The sequence below is a fragment of the Callospermophilus lateralis genome, unplaced genomic scaffold, assembly GCF_048772815.1.
Source record: "Callospermophilus lateralis isolate mCalLat2 unplaced genomic scaffold, mCalLat2.hap1 Scaffold_322, whole genome shotgun sequence".
Lineage (NCBI taxonomy): Eukaryota > Metazoa > Chordata > Mammalia > Rodentia > Sciuridae > Callospermophilus > Callospermophilus lateralis.
In genome coordinates this window covers 931,614-956,404 of record NW_027513801.1, presented here as the reverse complement: position 1 = coordinate 956,404, position 24,791 = coordinate 931,614, and the positions used below count along the sequence as shown (strand labels likewise).

General features: G+C 35.8%; 1 pseudogene; it reads right to left on the bottom strand.

Annotated features, from left to right (window-relative positions):
- LOC143640519 (zinc finger protein 280D-like) overlaps positions 1-3,260 on the bottom strand; it is a 50,758-nt pseudogene extending 47,498 nt beyond the window's left edge.
- Positions 3,261-24,791: the final 21,531 nt, after the last annotated feature.

Below are 24,791 nucleotides of genomic sequence, written 5' to 3'. Positions count from 1 at the left end.
ATAATGCCATACTGAACTATAACTAAGCAAAATTTTACTTCAATTTAAATATTTTTTCTAAATATATGCACTTTAAGAATTGAAAATTTCATTTTCTAAAATAGTTCTTTTAACATAAGTATAACAAAGTTAATGCTGTTAAACACTTTTCTAGAAGAAAACTCTGGTTAATTATCACAATTTCAGAGAGCAGGCAATCCACTAATCAACAATAACTAATTAAAATAATTCTCCAATTGAGAATTATTTTATCTCCAATTGAGTCATTTTCCTTGAGATGGCAGGTACACTGTGTTCAATTTTGAGGAAGTGATTGCCAACTACCCAAAATAAAAGAACCACGCCTGGCAGATATATACTAAAGTGGCCACCACATCCCACCTCCTGTTAATCATATCCTGTGTGATTCCCTCCCTTTGCATTGGACCTCTGACTTGATTCGAACCAGTAGAATACAGCAAAAGTAATAGGATAAACATGATTTTCTTTTAGTAATTACATTAATTCAGACTCTAATGACATTTTGCTAAGGATTCTCCCTTAATACCTTTGAGAAAGCAAGTAGCCAACCTGGGAAGACCCATCTGACAAAGAATGAACCAAAAAACAGTCAGATACTGAGACTCAGTTTGACAACCTGTAAGGAAATGAATGCTACAAACAACCATGTGAACTTGAAGCAGATACTTCCCCCACAAAGCTTCAGATAAGACTGCAACTTCAGGAACCACATACTGAAAGTGGCCTTGTGAGACCCTAAAGCAGAGGAGCCAGCTAAACCATCATCCGACCCACAGTAATATTACATAAGACTGTGAGATAATGCATGTGTTGTTTTAAATACATACATGTGTGATAATGTTGATACAAAAAAACAAATAAATAATACACCATGGTTTGTCAGTCATTGTTTCAAGTAAAAATGGTGTTCTAATTTTTGTTGTAATTAATCTTGGAATTTTATTCCTTTACAATTGCCAAAAAAATAAAGATAAACAATAAAAACAGCACAATGAGGAAGTCTCGAGTCATCCAATGTACACAAATGGGCATATATTTTTCAAATTAAATCCATTACTATATTTCTTATAAAGAATTATTTATTAGTTCTTAGGGATTACCTGAAAAATGTAGTCCTGGTCAAAAGGAAAGAAAAGATCAGATGCGGAGAATTTCTGAAGTGTGAAAGATACAATATACTTAGTTGTATAAGTACAAGATTACAGTCCCTGAACAAAGGACTGCAATCTCGTGCAAAGGACCTATAGTTTCCTCTACCAAAAGTTATTCTTTACCAGTAAAACCATCAACAGCTGCTTGAGGATAGGGTAGAAACCACTCAAACTTGATTAGGCACATTGTAGGAAAAATTTGAGCCCAGGTTTGTATATCTATACACAGAATGGGTCTGATTATCTATGTTTGGTGTAATGATTCCCTTTCTGCATTTTTGGAATACTATTCCTAAGTATAGGATGGTCTATCTCCAAATCACTTGAAATGGAGAACTTGTGTAAAGATATTGTAAGGGACCAGCAAGAACAACAGAAACGTAGGAGCACAATACCATCTATTATGTGTAAAACTGGATACCCAGGGAATAGAGTGAAATGTCAAAGAAATTTCCTGGTACACAGGGAAGACAACCAAAAACCAAAAAAACAGCCTTCTTCTATCCATGTGTTATCCAGTAAAACTCTATGCCTGTAGCCATTAAATTACCAGGTAAGGGTTTCATATACCATTCCATAAATAAGGAAAGAAAATTTAGACTAAAAAGAATATAAGACAATAAGAAAAAGATAACTCTTTTGATTCTGGGCTTAAGGAATGAGAATTTCCTAAGATATAAGTAAAACAAACTCAAACTTTCAAATTTCCATACCCCAATTCCATTTATAGTTTAGGTAAGGCATGACCAATATTGCAAGGTAATTAAAATGAAGCAGAAAAATAACTGTTGGTTTCAAAATCCAAAAGGTCATGACCTGGAAACTCACCTGGATCCCTACCCCTTAGACCATCTGGTGCCATCTACCGATTTCATGAAACTTTCAATGAAGGGCTCTGAAAAGGACTTGGCACACTGCTTGAACTTTTAGGCTTAGAAAAGAGCTAATTCTTCTGTAAGAATCTACAGTCTTTTAACAAAAAGATTATATATAATTTGGGATTAGTAATATCTAGGGAAAAAACATTCCAGTATGATGGATTAAACAGATGTCTTACACATAGTCTCCGCCTTATGGGAGAAAACAGGGGAGGCTCATAATGGTCACCTTTTTCAGGTTTAATGAGACGAGAAAAAAAAACCTATATGCCCTACATAGGGATCACTTACATTATAAAGCTATAATTAAATATTTAGTTCAAGAATAAATTTGGGAAATGTCTATTTAGATAAAATGTTCTATTTTTAAAAAACAGTGTAGCTCATAATTCAATCACACAAGCACCAAACTTCAGACACAGAAGTACTTTATGTATACTATTTCATCATGCAAAATATTTTAAAAGACAAATATTAATGGGTAGAGTTTAAAAATTAATGACATTAATGTTTTATACTTAAACTGGTGTTAATAGATCTTAGTAGTTTCATCAAGGAAATGAATATAACTGGAATCTACAACCCATCTAGGACTGAATCCAGAGACTCTGAATCATTCACTGCCTACATACAGTTTTAGCCATGTATGAATGACAATGCAATGAGGCCTAGATGTGAGAACTTCCATCTGATACTAATATACACTTAGTATATTCCAAAATTTTAATCTAAGCATTCCAAATCTTTCCTTATGTAACTGCTAAATGAGAAAAGACAGAAATAAACAGATAAACAGTTCACTCGGATAAACAGTTTCACTAGAAAATTTTTCCAATCTCAGAAGACCTCCAATGCAACAAGCCAATCTAAGCCTACTTCTTTCTCACACATCTGATATTTAACCTTTGGCTTCCTTCTAGTCTCCAATCACATCCCCATTTTGATTCTCAAGTTCTTACTGGCCTCCCCCTCATCTCTCATCCCTAACTCCTTACAGTAGAATAAATAAACTGAGTCCCATAAGACATTCACAAGTTTTTCTTTAAAAATAATATCTTATAAAATTTGGCTTTAGTAAAAGTAAATGCTTACTGGAAATTGCTGGTTTTGAACTCGATATCTCTCCAACAAAGATGGGCTCATCATCATCATCATCCTCAACTTCTTTTACTTTCTTCTGCCATGGTTCCAGTTCTTCTTCACATTCCATAAAGAGTTTAAATTATCTAATTTTCAAAAGGAGAGAAGTAACCTTATTTTCAAAAAGAAAAGTAAAAACATTTTGCAGGGTGAGTACCAGGGATTGAACTAGTGGACACTAGACCACTGAGCCATATCCCAACCCTATTTTATATTTTATTTAGAGACAGGGTCTCACTGAGTTGCTTAACACCTCGATTTTGCTGAGATTGGCTTTAAACTTGTGATCCTCCTGTCTCGGCCTCCCAAGCTGCTGAGATTGCTGGGATTACAGGCTTGCACCACCATGCCTGGCAGTAAAAACATTTTTGTAATACCTGATATTGAAGATCTACTTTAAAAATTCTAATAGCAATTTCTGAATTGATATTCGTAGTCAGTACCCTGTAATAACAGTAAGAAATTCAGATCTCACTAGGATAAAAACTAGTACAATTAAGATAGATTAAAAGGTAGATAGGAAGACAGAAAATGAAAGATATTAGTTATTTACCATAGATAGAAAACTTAGAGATAATAAAATCCAAAGTGAGCTGCAGTAGTACACCTAGATAAACATATTCTATCTAATCATTATCTTTCTAAAGAGATATTAACCACAGGTAGACTAAGACTAAGAAATAACAGGTAGGAAACAAACTAGAATTACTACCAAATTCAGGAACATTAGGCACAGAGCAAAGAAGAGATAGGTGCTAAATTAAAATACAGGAAATGAGGGAGGCTTATACCAGCCAGGTTATATTACATTTTCTCACCTGAAGAAACCGATCAAAACAATACATACAGTAAATACTACTTCTCAGAAATTATGACCAAGTATACTGAGCTCCTAAGAAGCACATAGATATAGGTAGAACACCAGTAGCATCAGGATTTTAGGAAAACCTCCTATCCACAAAAGAAATAAAAATTTCCAGGGTTCTGGCATTATCTTTCATACATCATTTTTAAAAGGTAATTTTTTATTATACCAAAATAATATCATTTCTACTTTTAACTCAAAATTCAAGCAATATTCTACCATAAAACTGAAAGATACCAACTGAAATTATGCTCTGGAGACGGCATGCAAAGCAAATATTTTAACAAATTAGATGCCATTTTTTTATAAATATATAGAAAAGTATGTCACAAACCATTCCCTGGTCTAATATTTAAATGTTTAGTAATCTACCTATCAAAGGCCTTCCTATTTTTTCAAATGTCATCGACATCACAAACTGACCCCTTTCTTTTATAATTGTACTATTTTAATAGTTAGATAAGAGTTCTTTAAGTTTTTCAACTCAGATCATTAAAAATACTAAAAATCTATATCACTTCTGCACAGAGTACCTTACCTTAATAGTCTATATCATTCCAGTCTACAACATAAAAAGGACATGGACTTGAAATCAAATTGAATGGTTTAAATCTTCACTGCCTTGTAATTGTATGACTGAAGAAATTACTTGAAGCTATTTATGATATCTACCTAAGTTTTATATACATTCAAGAAAATGGAAAACACCATGTAAAACATCCATTTTCAACTAGAAACTCAAACAATTAATTGCCTGCTTGCACTAATCCTTGGTTCAATTATAAATTCCTCAATAAACCATTACATTTTTATTTTCCTTTGAATTTTGAACTACATTGACAGTCAATATCATTCAATTCAAATGTTAAAACACATGATCTCAAACTACTCTCTTTCTTCATGTCTTAATTTTACATAGCCACAGTCAAATTTAATTCACTGAGAATACATTTCCCCCAGAACATTAGATAATCAACATACCCACAGCATGAGGTAACGTATAGATAAGGTGAAGTAAGATAGTACCTAATTTTGAAAAATTAGGAAAGATCCACTGTGAACTGATAATAAAAGTACTATTTATTTCCAGCTGATATATGTAATGAGTTAAATTGTGTTATCTCAAAAGCCATATGCTAAATTCCTAACCCTCACTACCTCAGACTTTGGCTATATTTATAGATAGACCTTTAGAAATAAGGTCACTAGGGGCTGGGTGATAGCTCAGTGGTAGAGCACATGCCTTGCATGCATGAGGCACTAGGTTTGAGCCTGAGCACCACATATAAATAAGTAAATAAATAAATGAATAAATAATATTTTTTAAAAAGGTCACATGGGTGGCAATAAAATCCATATAACTGTTGTCTTTTAACAGAAGTGAAAATTGGGATGCAGGCATATGCACACAGAGAGGACCATGTGAAAACCTAAAGAGAACATGGCTATCTACAAGCCCAAGAGAGAAGCCAGGCCCTCCCCTTGTGGCCCTCTGAAGAAACCAACCCTACCAACAAGTTAATCTTGGCTTTTTAGCCTCAAAAATTATGAGAAAACAAACTTCCATCCTATAAACCACCTAGTCTGTGGTACTTTGTTGTGGCAGCCCTAGAGAACTGATAAGAGTATGCAAAGATCTTTCTTGTTCTTTCTCACAGGACTCTGCCATTGTTAAAATATCCAGAATACACTGCAGAGAGAAAGGTTAAGGTCACATAGCACTTTTTAAATGTTTTCTAGAAATATTTTTTGTCTATGCATAGAAGAAACACATGAATATACTAAATTGATATTTATCTCTTTTAACAAAAAGAATAAAGTTCACTTCTACTTTACTTTTTTATATGAACATTTGCTACTCCAACAATTTTAAGTTTTTAAGAAAAAGTCCTCCACCTTCTCTTGAAGCAGTTAAACAAAAACCATACACACTGTCATCTGTTGTGGCCACAACACTTACCTTTTGGTTGAAAAGGGTTTTCGCCCATCAAGTTGCAGAGCTAATTTTCTGTAAATTGTCACCTAAGTACTGATACATGAGATCAGTCAATTTTATGAATCACTTTAAGGAAGACTAAATATTAAAACATGGGACTTGGAATTAAGAAATTATTGGGGAGAATTTTGATCTTAAAACTCACCATGTGCCTCCAAACAAGACAGCAAATTATATCTGTTTTCCCTCCTGTAAAATAAAGATATATTATCATTAGGATGGGGTAATTAAACTGCAATAAACTCTTTTTTCCTATAAAAAGCTCAATTTTTAAGTTGGATATGTTTGATATATACATAACTCATATAACTGATTCATCCCTAAATAAACCCAATTAAATAAATAAAATGGTGGTTGAAGTAAGCACTTAATAATTGAATAAATACAATGAATTACTAAATAAAAACAATTTTTAAACAATATTCTTTCATAAAAACTAGTAATCAATCACCTCATGATGTACTGTTTTAGTAAATCTGACTTTTCAAATGCCAATTGCATTCATCTTTATTACCTACTTTTCACGTTTCAGAAATGTAATAATTTCTGTAAGAAAACAAAAGTTAAAATAAATTCTAGTTTATTATTCTATTTTTTTAGCAACTGAAAAGGAACAAAAACTTGGTTGGATACATTTCATCATAGACTGATACATTCAAAATATAGCTACTGGGATCCACCCAGACTGGCCTCTGCCGCACAGGGCCCAGGCGCGCAGGGCCCAGGTGCACAGCCCTTTCCCAGCGGGGCAGACACTCGCCATAGCCTAGCCTCTGGTGCAGGACCACCCCGTCTGACCATTCGACTACTGAGGAGCCCAGATCCAGCCCAGACTGCCACTCCAGCACCCTGGGTTTATGCTCTGAGTAGATCGGGTTCATCCCTCCCCCAGTGGGGCAGACACCTCCAGAGCCTAGCCTTTGGCACAAGACCACCTCTTCCTACCAGCAGACTACCACAGGAGGTCAAGCCCAGTGGCCCAGATCCACCCACACCAGCTTCTGCAGGGCCCAGATCCAGAATGCAGTAGCATCCATTGAGGGTCTGAAAGCCCAACATCAAGGTGAGGTACAGACAATCTGCACAGATACCACAAGAATATAGGGAAGAAACTGTAATGTCTCAGATCCACACTGCAAGAAAGGAAGACACATAGACAACATGAAAAAACAAGAGAGGAAAGTGCCCCAAACAAGACAGGACACTATAATAACAGAAAGTATGAACACCGAAGTTGATGAAATGTCAGAGAAGGAGTTCAGAAGGTTCATAATCAAAATGATTTGTGAATTAAAGAATGACCTAAATGAGCAAATACAAGCACAAATTGATCACTCCAACAAAGAAATAGGAGAGCAAATACAGGTAGCAAAAGATTACTTCAAAATAGAGATAAAGACTCTGAAAAAAAAAAACAGTCAGAAATCCTTTAAATGAAGGATAGCTTAAATCAAATAAAAAACTCAATAGAAAGCAAAACCAACAGACTAGATCACTTGGAAGAAAGAATGTCAGATAATGAAGACAAAGTATACAATCTGGAAAATAAAGTTGACCACACAGTGAAGAAAGTTAGAAACCATGAACAGAACATCCAAGAATTATGGGACAGCATCAAAAGAACAAATCTAAGAGTTATTGAGATAGAGAAAGGCATAGAGTTTCAAGTGAAAGGAATGCACAATCTCTTGAATGAGATAATATGAGAAAATTTCCCAAGCATGAAGAACAAATTGGAAAACCAAATACAAGAGGCTTACAGGACACCAAATGTACAAAATTACAACAGATGTACACCAAGGCACATTATAGTGAAAATGCCTAACATACAAAAAGAATAAGGATAGAATCTTAAAAGCCACAAGAGAGAGGAATCAGATCACATATAGGGAGATACCAATTCATTATCTCAGCAGATTTTTCAACCCACACCTTCCAAGCCAGGAGATTGTGGAACAACAAATACCAAGCTCTGAAAGAAAATGGATGCCAACCAAGAATCTTATATCAGCAAAACTAAGCTTTAGATTTAATGATGAAATAAAAACCTTCCATGATAAAAAAAAAAGTTAAAAGAATTTACAACTAGAAAGCCTACACTACAGAGCATCTTCAGCAAAATAGTCAAAGAAGGGGAAATGAAAAATAATGATGAAAATCAGCAGAGGGAGGGATTACACTATTGGAAAATCTCATCAAAGAGAAACCAAGTCATGTTAAATATCAGAAATAAACAAAAATGGCTGGGAATACAAATCAGGTCTCAATAACAATGTTAATGGCCTAAACTCACCAATCAAAAGAAATAGACTAGCAGATTGGACCAAAAAAAAAAAAAAAAGACCCAACAATATGCTGCCTCCAAGAGACTCATAGAAAAAGACATTCACAGACTGAGGTTATGGGTTAGGAAAAAGCATACCACTCACATGGACTGCAGGAGCAAGCAGGGGTTTCTATCATCATTTCAAATAAAGTAGACTTCAAACTAAAGTCAATCAAAAAGGATAAAGAAGGACACTACATTCTGCTCAAGGGAACCATACACCAACAAGACTTAACAATTATAAATATATATGCCCCGAACAATGGAGTGGCTATGTTCATCAAACAAACTTTTCTCAAGTTCAAGAGTCAAATAGACCACAACACAATAATTTTGGGTGACCTTAACACACCTCTTTAATCACTAGATAGATCTTCAAACAAAAGCCGAACAAAGAAACTATAGAACTCAATAATATAATCAAAAACTTAGACTTAACTGAGTTAAGAATATTCCAACCTTCAATGAGAGAATATAATTCCTTCTCAGCAGCACATGGATTCTTCTCTAAAATAGATCATACACTATGCCACAAAGCAACTCTTATCAAATATAAAAAAGTAGAGATACTACCCTGCATTCTATCAGATCATAATGGAATAAAATTAGAAATCAATGATAAAATAAGAAATAAAATACACTCTAACACCTGGAGACTAAATAATATGCTACTGAATGATCAATGGGTTACAGAACATCAAGGAAGAGGTTAAAAAGTTTTTAGTGGTACCCAGATAGAATATATCAAAATTTCTGGGACACTATGAAAGCAGTTCTAAGAGGAAAGTTCACTTCATGGAGTTCATTCCTTAAAAGAAGAAAAAGTCAACAAATAAATTACTTACCACTACATATCAAAACCCTAGAAAAAGAACAAAAAATCAACAACAAAAGCAGCAGACAACAGGAAATAATTAGAATCAGAGCTGAAATCAATGACATTGAAACAAAAGAAACAATTGAAAAAACTGACAGAACAAAAAGGTTGTTCTTTGAAAAAATAAATAAAATTGACAGACCCTTAGCCATGCTAATAAAGAGAAGGAGAGAGAAAACTCAAATCACTAACATACATGATGAAAAAGGAAATATCACAATAGACACTACGGAAATACAGAAGATAATTAGAAATTATTTTGAAAACGTATACTCCAATAAAATAGAAAATATTGAAGGCATCGACAAATTTCTAGAGTCATATAATTTGCCCAAATTTAAGTAGGATGATATACACAATTTAAACAGATCAATTTCAAGTGACAAAATAGCAGACACCATCAAAATCTACCAACCGAGAAAAGCCCAGGACTGGATGGATTCACAGCCGAGTTCTACAAGACCTTTAAAGAAGAACTAATACCAATAGTCTCCAATTTATTTCAGGAAATAGAAATTGCTGATGATATGATTCTATACCTGGAACACTCTAACTAGTTTTCTAGTTTTCCACCAGAAAACTCCTAGAACTAGTAAATGAATTCAGCAAAATAGAAAGGTATAAAATCAACACCCATAAATCAAAGGCATTTCTGTATATCAGTGAGAAATCCTCAGAAAGGGAAATGAGGACAACTACCCCCTTCTCGATAGCCTCAAAACTAAATGAATAAATACATAAATAAAATACTTGGGAATCAACTTAATGAAAATGATGAAAGAACTATATAATGAAAATTACAGAACTCTAAAGAAAGAATTCAAAGAAGATCTTAGAAGATGGAAAGATCTACCTTGCTCTTGGATAGGCAGAATTAATATTATCAAAATGACCATACTTCCAAAAGCACTAAACAGATTTAATGCGATTCTGATCAAAATCTCAATGGCATTCCTCATAGAAATAGAAAAAGCAATCATGAAATTCATCTGGAAAAACAAGAGACCCAGAATAGCTAAAGCAATCCTTAGCAGGAAGAGAGAAGCAGGTGGCACCACTGTACCAGACCTTAAATTATACTACAGAGTAATAGTAACAAAAACAGCATAGTATTGCCAACAAAACAGACTGGTATTACAATGGTACAGAATAGAAGACACAAAGACTAACCTCCAAAACTACAATTACCTTATATTAGACAAAGGTGCCAAGAACATCATTGGAGAAAAGATAGTCTTTTCAACAAATGGTGCTGGGAAAACTGGAAATCCATATGCAACAAAATGAAATTAAACCCCTATCTCTCACCATGCACAAAACTCAACTCAAAATCGATCAAGGATTTAGGAATACAACCAGAGACCCTATATCTAACAGAAGAAAAAGTAGACTCTAATCTCCATCATGTGGGATTAGGCCTCAACTTCCTTAATAAGTCTCCTATGACATAAGAATTAAAATCAAGAATCAATAAATGGGATGGAATCAAACTAAAAAGTTTCTTCTCAGCAAAAGAAACAATCTGTGAGGTGAATGGAGAGCCTACATCTTAGAAGCAAATCTTTAACCTTTACACATAAGATAGAGCACTAATCTCTGTTATATAAAGAACTCAAAAAACTAAACACCAAAAATACAAATAAACCAATCTATAAATGGGCCAAGGTCCTGAAGGGACACTTCTCAGAAGATGATGTACGATCAATCAACAAATACATGAAAAAATGTTCATCATCACTAGCAATTAGAGAAATGCAAATCAAAACCACTCTAAGATTTCATCTCACTCCAGTCAGAATGGCACTTATTATGCATAAAAACAACAATAAGTGTTGGCAAGGATGCAGGGGGAAAAGGTACACTCATACATTGCTGGTGGGACTGCAAATTGGTGCAGCCAATATGGAAAGCAGTATGGAGATTTCTTGGAAAATTGGGAATGGAACCACCATTTGACCCAGCTATCCCTCTCCTTGGTCTATATCCAAACAACTTAAAAATAGCATACTACAGGGACACAGCCACATCAATGTTTATTCACAATAGCTGAACTGTGGAACCAACCTAGATGCCCTTCAATAGATGAATGAATTAAAAAAATGTGGCACATATACACAATGGAATATTACTCAGCAATAAAAGAGAATAAAATCATAGCATTTGTAGGTAAATGCATGAAGTTAGAGAAGACAATGATAAGTGAAGTTAGCCAATCCCAAAAAGCCAAATGCCTAATATTTTCTTTGATATAAGGAGGCTGATTCATAGTGGGATAGGGAGAGGGAGTATGGGAGGAATAGATGAACTCTAGATAGGGCAGAAGGGTTGGAGGGGAAGGGAGGGGTCATGGGGCAATTAACTATGGTTGAATGTGATGAACATTATTATCCAAAGTACAGGTATAAAGACACGAATTGGTGTGAATTACTATATATACAACCAGAGATAGGAAAAATTGTGTTCTATATATGTAATAAGAATTGTAATGCATTCTGCTATCATATATAAATTAAACACACACACACACACGCATGCACACACACACACACACACACACACACACTCATGGTCTTCTGTAAACAAGGTGTTATGCTAAATTCTAAAGGGAAATACATGAATAAGTCTCAGCCACAGTCTTCAGAAATTTATGACTGAATGTCTGTCATTCATTGGACTTAAAAAATTCTGTTACAAAAAAAATCATTATCATAAAAATCACAATTAAACTGCTTTATTTGAACCAAGAATTTATTATCTGTGGGGGGCTGAAGATAGAGTTCAGTGGCAGTGTTTGCCAAACAAGTACAATGTTCTGGGTTAAATATCCTAACACACACAAAAAAGAATTTGTTATCTGTATTTTTATGTATACAGAACAACATAAATTTTATAGAAATTCATTTCCCCTTACATTCCTATAAATATCCCAGTTGCCCAATACCCGTATTCATCCAGCAGAATGACTCCTAACCCAAATCGAACATGATATTTCCCTTAACCATACTCTGTTCCCTCAATCTATTTTCACATAACAGCAGGTCCTGAGTTGATCTTGGCATGCAGGTATGTAGGGAATCCTCCAGCTGCTGAGAAGCTCAAAGGTAGATGCAGAAATGATCCCTGGAGCAAATGTAGGCAGCTAGGTAGAACCTGTGAGGTCTAAAGTCATCTTCCATGGTCAACAACCCAGTCAGGATGAAGGGATGAGGCTGAATCAGCCTCTTTCTTCTCAATACAGGGAAGATGGACACAATCAGGTCTGTGTGGATTGCTGATCCCGGGCTCCTAGGGTATATAGACCTTTATGTCTTGTGAAAATGTCACAGGAAGGTGGGGCAGCCTCCATCTCATGGGACCCTTGGAAACAACTGTTAGGACAAAGTGGTTGCCAAGGCAGTGACCTCATTCACTTCCCTGAAGGAAGTGACCTCACCTCACTTCCTTGGTGATGGAACTCTCTGAACTTGGGATCCAGGAGGCGAGGCATCCAGAGGCAGTTCCACTTCCAGTGGGCTCACTTGATTGTCTGTACCAAGGCCAGAGTCATTCTTTGTTGGTACCTAGTGATGTGTGGATAGCCAAATGCCTTGAATGGTCTCAACAGGGGCTTTTCCTGAGAAAGAAGTGTTGGCTCATTGCTGGCTCCTGACAACTACACAGAGATGGCCAAGGAGACCAGAGCTGAGACAGGACAGGCCACTGCTGAGTAACATATTTTCACCCACCAGTCAGAGGACAGAGTGGATAGATGCAGACCAAATACAGGGGTGGTTTGTGTGTCTCAGTGGGTGTGGGTTTCAATTTGTCATTTTGTCTCATGTTCTGAGAACATGAAGAAAAAATGTTTTGTTGGTTTTTTTTTTTTGTTGTTGTTGGTTTGAAATGGACTGTTAACTAGTTAGCCTTTTTATGTTGGTGAATCCCACTGGGGTTGTGGTTAAAGAGAGTAGAGAGAAGAATGCAGCCGTGAATGTGTCTTCTCTAGTGGAAATCTTTGCAGGACTCCTCATGGCCAATTTATGAGTGGACTGCCGCTTGCTTTGCAGATGGGCAACACCTACCAAGATCCTAAGTTCCTGTATTCTTCCTGAATTTTGGCCACTCTCTGAAGGGGTTCGTGGTTTTGTGTCCAAGATGTGTACCACATTCAAGCTCTGTGACATGGCCATGGACTGGATTGCTGAAGGGCATGCCAAGCATCTCAGAAAACTCAAAAATTAGCATGACTGGTAAGGATCTCTCTGGAGAATCCCTGCTTGGATAGATAGTAACCCAAGTTGCATGATTAGGAGCTGTCAGTGCCACAGTGTTCAATTAAAGAAAAGTTTTTCTCCAGGCTTCTTTCTTCCCTATTGTTCTGTTCCCCTGAATTTCAGGGAGGTGTTTGCCTTAGGGCACTCCTTTGGGACTCCTCAAGAAAACAGTTTCAAATGGAAATAAAGAGGCCTAATCTGTGCCTTTTAAGTAAAGTGCTTTGTAAAAGCTGTGTCTGAATCAGACTCTTGGCCCTGTGTGTGGCTGTGAATTACATTCTCAGCACCCAAGGAAACTCAAGAAAAATCCCATGTGTCCATCCCAATCTAAAAGGATGAAAACGAAGTGTACTATTGGATGAAGTCTCTTACCGTCCTCTGGTCAGGCTCCTGACCCCTATGAAGTCAGAACAGGGATCCTCTGGGTCAAATGAGTTGTTGCAAGCCCTCCAGTAACTAGCACACAGGTGTTTGGGTTTTTTCATGAGTCCAGTACACATAAAGAATCTACCCCTGGCAGGCAGGAAGCCTCTAATTTGACAAGCAGAGCAGTATGAACTACAGGCCGATTTTATCTATCCTATTTCTCAGGAAGGGTGTCCAGGCCACCATGACATTTGGCATATGATGGGCATGAGAGCTTACTTTGCACACCATCTAAGACTGCTCACCCTTTAGAAACCCCCAGCCAGGATGTTATGATGAGTGTCTGTATTGAAGAAGATGAGGGCCATGTGGGAGTGTTTTTGTTAGAATAGTGGTCTTTTGTGTGGTGGTTGGAAATGATGACTGGGTCCACCTCAGGTTGAACTCTGGTGTGATGCCATTAGAGACTGAGTACTGAAACTGATCTCAGAGAACTATTGCCATGAATTGTGTTGGGATTTTAGAAGGCCAGGCATTAGAGGAGCCTTTGGAACCTGGGATCTAGAACGAGGGTGTCTTTCTCCACAATACTGGGAATCTCAGCCAGGATTTTACATGATTTTGCTGTTAAAGCCTTCTCAGCTATAGTTGAGATCCAAAACTCACAGGAACCTCATATTTTAGACCCCAATGGGCCTGGATTCCTGTGACCTTTTGCCACTCCTTGGGAACCTTGCCTGCATGCGATCTCCAGAGCTTTTACTGAAAGGAGATTCCTCAACACTTACTGGCTCCTGAATGAATCAAAACCCACAGTGTCAACTTCTTCATTCTTGAAATATGGCTAGGCCAATACCATGAAGTTTTTGAGAGTCCCATGACCAGAAATCCCTGGAGAACTTTAGATCTCCTGTTGCTCATCATGACTGAACCAGCGATTGCCATTTTTGACTGAGTGGAATTCATGACCATGGTGAAGAACAGAGATGCCAGTGAGTAGGAGCCAGAAGGGAACTGGGCCTGGAGCAATGGAGTGCAGGTGTGTGATCCAACATCTGTGGTGGGCCCCTGTGGTTCTGTCATTGGCTTCCAAATGACATGTGACTGACAAGGTGCAGCCAGGAGACCCGAAAATGTAAAGGCATGTGGTTGTGGGGAGAGGATTTGGTGCGATGCTCAGAAACAAGTTGCTATGCTCAAGTGGGAAAGATATATGGGGTAGCATCCCAGTTTGTGTTTTTGCCTTCAGACCCTGACTCACCCCATGTGGCAGATCTCCCTCCAGCACTGTGTTCTGGTTGACCTCTTTTATTTCAAAAACAAACACCAATTTTCCATGGAAGATGTAAAAAATGCCATTAAAACTGGGCGGTGAGCCAAAGGCTTCACAATGCACCCATGGAGACATTCATACCCCAAAGGCCACAGTTACCTGCATAGAGAGGACTCAGCTCTGCTGCCTCCTGTTCCTATGGGAAAATATGAACCCATGTCCTCCTGTTCACATAGACTCAGACCAAGCTTTCATGATCTCACTACAAAGGAAGCTAAAACACAAAGCTATATTTCTAGTGCATGAATGTCAGAGGCAGATAGTCAAGAAGTCATTAGGCCAACAAAGTTCCATGTTTGTGGAATGTTTACCCTGTCCTCTACTTTTGGGATCTCTTCTGCCACACCCAAGTTTGTGAGCTCCTCAGAATTTCCAATTCCAGGTATGTATTCACAGATTTTTTTCCTCTTCTCCTCTAATTGTGTCTTCTTTGGGGTGATAGTAATGTCCAGGCATTGTGGTGGATGACAGTGGAAGCTTTTTATGTGCCACGTGTTCCCATATGTATTAGAGTCATTTTCCATTTTGCCATTTGAAATATTGAATCTCTGACACTAACCCATAACCTTCTAGACTCTGACTACTTATCCTAACATCGATAAAAATAATCCTAAAGGAATAGAAGTAGAGGCATTTGATAGGAGGCATGGTGTATACTTGGACTTGCCTTTTGCTTCATCAGAGATACATATTATAAAACCTGTGACACATTTTTCTCATTTTACTTCTCCAAGAATTTTCAAAATCAACAAATATGTAACTTCCTGACTCCCTGTCTCTGTCGCCTGGGTCACAATATATATTTTTATATACATATATATAATCCTACTGCCATCACAGGTATATTTTTGAGAGTACTCTCACTTTCATAAATATGAATTTCATGAAGAGATCACTGCTCCCCAATACACTGAGGTAACTGAAAATTCAAGCTGTGGTGAGCTTTATACTTCAACAAGTTTAGACATGAAACAATGTAGAGGAAAATGAATATTTTGGGTACATATGTGAAGGATATATATATCTTCTTATGAATTTCGATCGGCATATATACTATTACATTTTAGTGTAATATATATATATATATATATATATATATATATATATATATATATATATATTATGAATTTGCAAACATGAACTATATGTGTCATATACTTATACTACCTTGATTCTTTCATGTCCATCTGTGTGGATTTATAATCAACTTTTCAGAAGATATTTTTCAGAAATATTCATTTTCTTGGCATACATATTCATTTTGGAATACTCAAAATGAACTTCAGTGAATATTGAGTACTACCCCTAATATTTCTACAGTAAGTGACCCAGGTTAAGATCAATGAAAGTATATTCATATGGGACATGATGTGTATTTTGAATTAAATTTTTATTCAAAATTGTTATATTCCTATTTCTTCAGTATATATACATCATAGGATGTATCATTTCATCCACAATTCACAAATTGATATGCATATGATTCACTTTCATTCACTCCCTGTATCAGATCCCATGTATTTCCCCATGTTGCTTTACTTGCTTTTTCATGTGATTTCTTTTATATCACATAACTTTTGAATTCCATCATCATTTTCAAAGCAAAACTCAAACACAGTTTGTTATAATTAGTAACCCTAATATTACCACTACATGTATAACTACTTGGATTGAATGTTTGTATGTGAATACCAGACTTTATGTGTTTAAAATATCAATTCAATCCATTATTTAAAATAGTAACCTGTTATATTTTTTATTCCCCATATGGTCTATTCATGCATCATCTTTATATACATAAACCCAGGGTACACCTATTTTTATCCCCAAACTCTAAATGATAGGGTTTCAAAACATGCTCCCAGAAATGATGGAAGAAATACACATGTCACCTGCTCCATATATTCCTTTCATCACATCATGTTCTGGACACAAAATGCAAAACTCACACTTATCTAATTCTTCTCCCAAAGCCTCATTTTAAAGAGAGCATGGATTACTAAAATCATCTATGTCTGCATTGCCTATTGTTTTCAAATTTCACTTCTATGGTGAGTATACACTTGATTCTTTCAAGGATAGTGTGTTCAACTACCCCCCTGTTGAAATTATCCCTGATCTTATCACTCATTTTGTACTTTGCCTGATCTCCTAACATCCTTATAGATATCTATTTCCCCAAGTGCCTTGTTGTGACTGACTCTTCATGTGTGCTGACATTCCCATTTACACTTCTTCTCTGCATGGTCAGACAGATTTGCAGGGAATTGTTGGGCGGTGTGCTAGGTAGGACTTTTGGGTGCAGGTGGACGTGGGGCAGCTATTTTTCTGCGGACAGTGGCTGCTTCATCCACAAAAGAAGCCTGTTGTCCCCCAGTGGAGCTGTCCAGAGTGATGACCTTTTAATTTTATTATCAGGACCATGAGGCTTCTAGCTGGAATCACACCTCCCTAAGAGGTTGTAAGGAAACTCTGTGAATTGAAATCCACATAGTGGTGGAAAGATCTCAGACCAGCCATCCCTTGGGAGGTGGTAGTTAAAGGTTAGGTTCACTCAGTTGGCAGAAAAGTTTTGAGGGAAAAGTTCATTTTCATAACGTTTCTTTTGGCTGGAGATAGGATAAATGGGGCAAAGATGGATGTGCTTTTGTACATTGGGCTAATTGGGTTAGATTGATGAACGTGGTTACATATCCAGGGCACAATATGAGCTAGTTTTGTATGTACAGATTCTTTTACTTCCCACTATAATCTCAGAGGGTAGACATCATCACTCCCCAGTTCTTACAGATGGGGAACTGAGATGTGGATACATTGAGGAGCCGCCCAGATCACCCAGATGGTAAATGGCAGAGCTAAGATTTGAACTGCAGTCTTGTGATACAGTCTTTGGTTGTGGCCAGTATACTGCATTACCTGGACATGCAGGGAGGGTCTAGATAGTATGGCTGGATATGTTCCTGAGCTCTATGGCATTCTGTGAAGCAGTGTCCCATTGGGTGTAAATAAGCTGTGTGTAATGTATATATACTCCTCCTGTCCTACAATAAACGGCTCCCACTCCTGCTGTATCAATGTACACAAGTTGTTCGTCACCCCCTGGTTATTTTGCTGCAGCCGGACTGTGGCAAAACAATCCATCACATCAACAGACTTAAAGATATAAATCACAAAATCATATCAATGGATGAAGAAAAAGCATTTGACAAAATAATCCACCCATTAATTTTCAAAGCACTAGAAAACCTATGGATAACAGGAACATACCTCAACATTTTAAAAGCTATCTATGCTAGGCCCCAGGCCAACATCATTCTAAATGGGGGAAAACTTCAAAGCATTCTCTGTAAAAACTGGAACAAGAAAAGCATGCTCTCTTTCACTACTTCTATTTAGCATAGTTCTTGAAAATCTAGTCATGGCAATTACACAGCAAAATAAACAAAAAGGATATAGATACATAAAAGAAGAACTTAAATTATCACTATTTGCTGACAATAAGATTGTATACCTAGAAGTCCCAAAAAATTTCACCAGAAAATTATTAGAAGTAATAAATGGATTCAGACAAGTAGCAGGATATAAAATCAACACCTATAAATCAAATGCATTTCTGTATATCAGTGACAAATCATCTGAAACAGAAGATAGGAAAACTACCCAATTTACAATAGATTAAAAAAATCTGTGAATCAACTTAACAAAAGAGGTGGAAGACCTATACAATGAAAATTACAGAATGCTAAAAGAAGACCTTAGAAGATAGAATGATCCCCCTTGTTCTTAGATAAGAATTAATATTGTTAAAATGACCATGCTATCAAAAGGTCAATACATATTTAATGCAATTTCAATCAAAATCCCAATGACATTCCTCATAGAAATAGAATAAGCAGTCATGAAATTCATCTGGGAAAATGAAAAACCCAAAGCAACAGCCAAAATAATCCTTAGCAAGAAGAGTGACACCACTATTCCAGAACATAAGCTATACTACAGAGTATTAGTAACAAAAACAGCATATTATTGGCACCAAGATAGACTTGTAGACCAATGGTACAGAATAGAGCTCACAAAGACAAATGCACTTAATTATAGTTATCTCATATTCAACAAATGTGCCAGAAATATACATTGAAGAAAGCATAACCTCTTCAACAAATGTTTCTCGGAAAATTGGAAACCCACATGTAGCAAAATAAAATTAAACTACTATCTCTCACCATGCACAAAACTCAATTCAAAGAGGATCAAGGATCTAGGAATTAAACCAAAGAAGAAAGAAGAAGAAAACGGAGGTATACCTAAAGAAGAAAAAGTAGGGTCAAATCTTCATCTTGTTGGATTAGGCCCTGACTTTGTTCAATAAATGGGATGTATTCAAACTGATAAGCTTTTTCTCAGCAAAAGAAACAATCAGTGAATTGAATAGGGAGCCATCAAAATGGGAACAAATTTTTATCACACACATATCAGAGCATTAATCTCTAATCTCTAGGATATATAAAGAACTCAAGAAGCTAAGCACTAAAAAAAAAATCAATAAATGGGCCAAGGACCAGAACTTCTCAGAAGAAGATATACAATCAATATAATCAATCAATAAATATTTGAAAAAATGTTCATCATCACTAGCAATTGGAGAAATGCAAATCCAAACTACTCTAAGATTTCATCTATCTCCTATCAGAATGACAACTAATATGAAAACAAACAAAAATAAGTGTTGGTGAGGATGTGGGGGAAAAGGTACACTCATACACTGATGGTGGGACTGCAAATTGGCACAGCCAATATGGAAAGCAGTATGGAGATTCCTTGGAAAACTGGGAATGGAACCACCATTTGACCCAGCTATTCCTCTCCTAGGTCTATATCCAAAGAACTTAAAAACAGCATACTATAGAGACACGACCACATCAATGTTTATAGCAGCACAATTCACAATAGCTAAATTGTGGGACAAACTTAGATGCCTTTCAATAGATAAATGGATAAAAATAAATGTGTCACATATATACAATGGAATATATGGAAGATAATGCTAAGTAAATTTTCCAATCCCCCCAAAACATATTCCAGATGTTTTCTGTTATAAAGATGCTAATTCATAAGGGTGTTGGAGGGGGGAAGAAAAGGAGATGGAGGCAAAAGGAAAAGTATGGGTGTCGGAAAGATGGTGGAATGAGATGAACATCATTACTCTTAAGTATATGTATGAAGATACAAATAGTGTGACTCTATTTTGTGTACAACCAGAGATATAAAAAATTGTGGTCTGTGTGTATAATATGAACTGTAATGCATTCTGCTATCATATACAACATATTAGAAGAAAATAATAAGCACACACATACACACACGCACGCACACAAAAAAAGAATGGAGGGGCCAAGATTGGAATATATCGTAGTTGGTAGTGGGAAGGGAGGGGCGGGAACATGAGGGTAGGAAAGACATTAAAATGAGATGGATATCATTACCCTAAGCACATGTATAAAGGCAGGAAAGGTGTGACTCTGTGTACAGAGACATAAAAATTGTGCACTATATGTGTAATATGAATTGAAATGCATTCTACTGTCATATATAATGAATTAGAATAAATAAGAAAATAATAATTATGCTATTCACATTACATATTAGCTCTTTGATTTTGAAATGGCATCTGTTTTTTAAAGGGAAGAGCATATGTCTATACATGTATTGTATCATTATGTTAAGAACATTTTCTATTTATTTATTTATACTGGGGATTGATCCCACAGTCACTGAACCACTGAGCCATATTCCCAGCACACTTTTTATGTTTTACTAGAAACAGGGTCCTGCTGAGGCTGGCTTTGAACCTAAGATCCTGTTGCCTCAGCTTCCAGAGTAACTGTGATTACAGGTTTGTTTACCATGCCCAGCCATTTTCCATTTTATTGAAATTTTTTGAAAGCTTGCTGCTTAATAACTATAAACATATTTGATTATGTGTAAATACATTAATTTAGACAGTTGTTTGCTGGCTTCATATTAAGTTTCTAATATTTCCTATTTCAAAACATTTTGTGGTAACATTATTATGTATTCCTTTGAATTGTTTTATTTCTTTAAAATAAATGTTAAAAAGTTTATAAATACAGTAAGCTATGGCACAGCTTAATGCTTTAAGAAGCAGCATGTCGGAGAGGATTTTAAGAACAAGTTTAGAGACAACCAGGTATTATGTTCTACTTTATTAAATTAATAGAAATTATAGTGCTTTACTTATGAAGTACTCTTATGGAAAAATCAATATGTAATCTAATCGAAATCCTAGTTTGCAATCACCAACTAAGAAGAATAACAAAAATCAAAGAAACAAGCTGGGTGTGGTGGTGTAAGATTGTAATCCTAGCTACTCAGGAGACTGAGAAGTATCACACGTTCAAGTTCAAAACCTGCTGAGGCATTGTAGTAAAACCTTGTTTCATAATTATATATATATATATATATATATATATATATATATATATATATATATATGGGATATAATAGGTATATAGCTCAGTGTAGAATGCTTCTGCGATAAATCTCTAATACCACACACACACACACACACACACACAGCCCAAAAAGTAAATAAAGAACTTTAACGAAATACAATAAAAATAAAATATATAGGAATACAATCATAAACGTGTCTAGACTTTGTGAATTTTTCAATAAACATGATCTTCCATATAGGAATAATATTATGGAAAAAAAATGAGAAAGGGAAAGTTATATAGATTAGAGGACAATAGAATCATTTACCAAGATGGCAATATCTTGTGCCCTACTGGGGATCCTAATTTCAACAAAATAACTTTGAAATAAATTAGGAGAAATCATGGAAATAAACATAGATGAATAAATATTAAATGACTGTATTAGTTAATTCAGTCTACTATAACAAAAATATCATAGTTTGGTGGCTTATAAACACCCAATATATATATATATATATATTTCTCTCAGTTCTGGTGGCTGAGAAATCCAATATTGAGCATTGGTAGATTTAGCTTCTCATTAAGATTCATCTTGTTTTTGGTTTGTAGTTGATTGCCTTCTGCCTATGTCCTCATATGGTAGAGAGTGAAAGCCCCTGGTTGTAAGGTCACTAATCCTGTTTATGACGGCTCCACTCTCAAAGGTAAACTTCCTTTTAATATCACTTTGGGCGTTAGGATTACCATATTTGAATTTGAAGGAGACATAGAGCTTGAGCCCACTACACAATCTAATTTTTGATAAAATTAAACACATATTTTTCAATTTGTAGGTGAAAGCTGGAAAATGGTTTGTTTTATGTTTTTTTTATATTTTCATTCCCAATGTCAATTTTTCTTTCCAGGACATATATGATGTATAGAATTTGTATTCATAGTTCGTTGCAGATAAAAGAAACCCATGGGAAGAAATCAAACATGATTGGCTCTGTGTTGATATTTGCTAATGTTGATGATGATCTTCTCTTGGTTTTTCTTTTTGTGAATGTCCATTGAAAAATATTACCTACCAAGTCCTGAAAAGCAGAAATAAAAAGAAATTTAATATTTAGGTGGTGAACAAATACATAGAACCTTATGCAGTGTGTGTGTGTGTGCGTGTGTGTGTGTGTGTGTGTGTTTATGAGTGTGTGTAGACAGGATTTATCTTGCAGATATTTGAGGAAGAAAAGTGAATCAACAGCTTTACAAATTAGAAAATACTGTTACCAACAATGTACATGTGTATTGGTTTAGTTTCAAACAGACCATCATAACCTTCTTTCATTCTGTCATTCCATCATTGTACACATTCCTGTGCTGAATTTCCCTACATAATGTTAATAGGATGAGAAAGAAAATAATAAGCAACTAAAAATGAAGTATAAAAAAGCCAAAGGGACTCCTTGGTTTAGTGGCCAAAAAAACCCTCAAGTCTTGCATTGGCAGTGAAGAGAAAGTCAAGCACAAAGCTTGCTCTTTATTAGCCTATGTGATTAACTTTAAAAAGAAGATTAAGCCCTCAAGGAAGGTATGTTTATAGCATCCAAAGAAAGAGTTTCACCAGAAAACCTGTGACCTTAACACAGGTATGAAAAATGTGGTAGCTGCTCCTCAGGATTTTCATTGCTATAACTCCTTTGAGACATCTAAATCTACCAAAATGTCCTGTTCCTTTCTATTAAGAATAATTGACTCAATAATTCTGAAAGGTAAAATACCATTTGAGATCTGTCTATACTTCTCTTCTGGCTGCTTGGACTATATCTAGGCTTAAATGAGAACATCAACCATCTCAGGGGCCACAGGGCTTGATAAAGAAAGAAATGAACTACAATTTAAAGAAGCTATGAACCTAAATGACATATGGTAGCAGTAGCTTGTGGTGTATGTGTGGCAATGGATTAGAAGATTCTTCATCAAAGAGACTAGAACATAAAATTGGAAAGCAGAGGCTTTATTTATCTGATAATATCATCTGAAGAGGAAGGATTTAATACATAAGGAGATCTTGCAAACTCATAAAATGACTTCCAGCACCATGATATGCACAATGTCTAAGCTGAGTAAAAGAGAAATGCCTCAATTATATCAGATGATAGAGTAAAAAGTTCAGGGAAGTGGGCATGCTAGAGTAGATAAAAGACAAGCAAGGTAAATTTTTTTCTGATGGTCTAGAAAACACACAATTTATTAAGGCCACAAGAATGCACTGATGTGAAAGGCAGCAACATCACCAAAAATTCAATGTAGAATGCTTCTGGGATCAATCTCCAATAATTGCCCCCCACCCCCCACCCCACACATACTCATACAAACACATATCCAAGTAAGATAAATGAAGAACTTTAAAGAAATACACTAAAAATAAAACTCATATGAGTGAAAGCAGGAACATGTCCAGAATTTGTTAATTTTTCAAGATACATGATCGCCCATATGGGAAAAATATTATGTAAAAAAATGAGAAAGGAAAAATCCTATAGATTAGAGTACAATAGATCATTTACCAAGCTAGCATTATCTTTTATTTTCAAGGCTGGAGGTAGAAAGACTCATAAAACTTGACTAATTGAAAACAGTAGGCATGAATTAATTTTGAAATATGACAATCCAGATGGTGACATTTAAATGACAACAACTAGAAAGCATTTAACCACAGCACTGTTGGAGTTGCAACCCCATGGACCCAATTCATAAAGACTCACAATGGTGGTCAATAGATCTCCCAAGGAACAAATAGATTGGTGCAAGACAAATGCACTATTTGGCTTAAACTAGAAGGATAAATCAAAGTTTGGTCACAGCAAATCTGAGGGAGATTATCTTAATAAAAATATTCCAAGCCCTTGCATAGTTTCCAGAATTGACCCGTATTAAGATCCAGAAGTTTTCAAGCAGAACAAACCTTCAGTACAATAACATACGTATACATTAATGATTTCTTCATTCTTTATCTAAAGGGAATCATAGGTTCAGTTAGGTAGCATATTGGGGAATGAGGTTTACTCACATATTTTTAGCACTATTGATACAGGTTCTATGTGATATTAAAATACAGACACATTGAGGCTGGGGTTATGGCTCA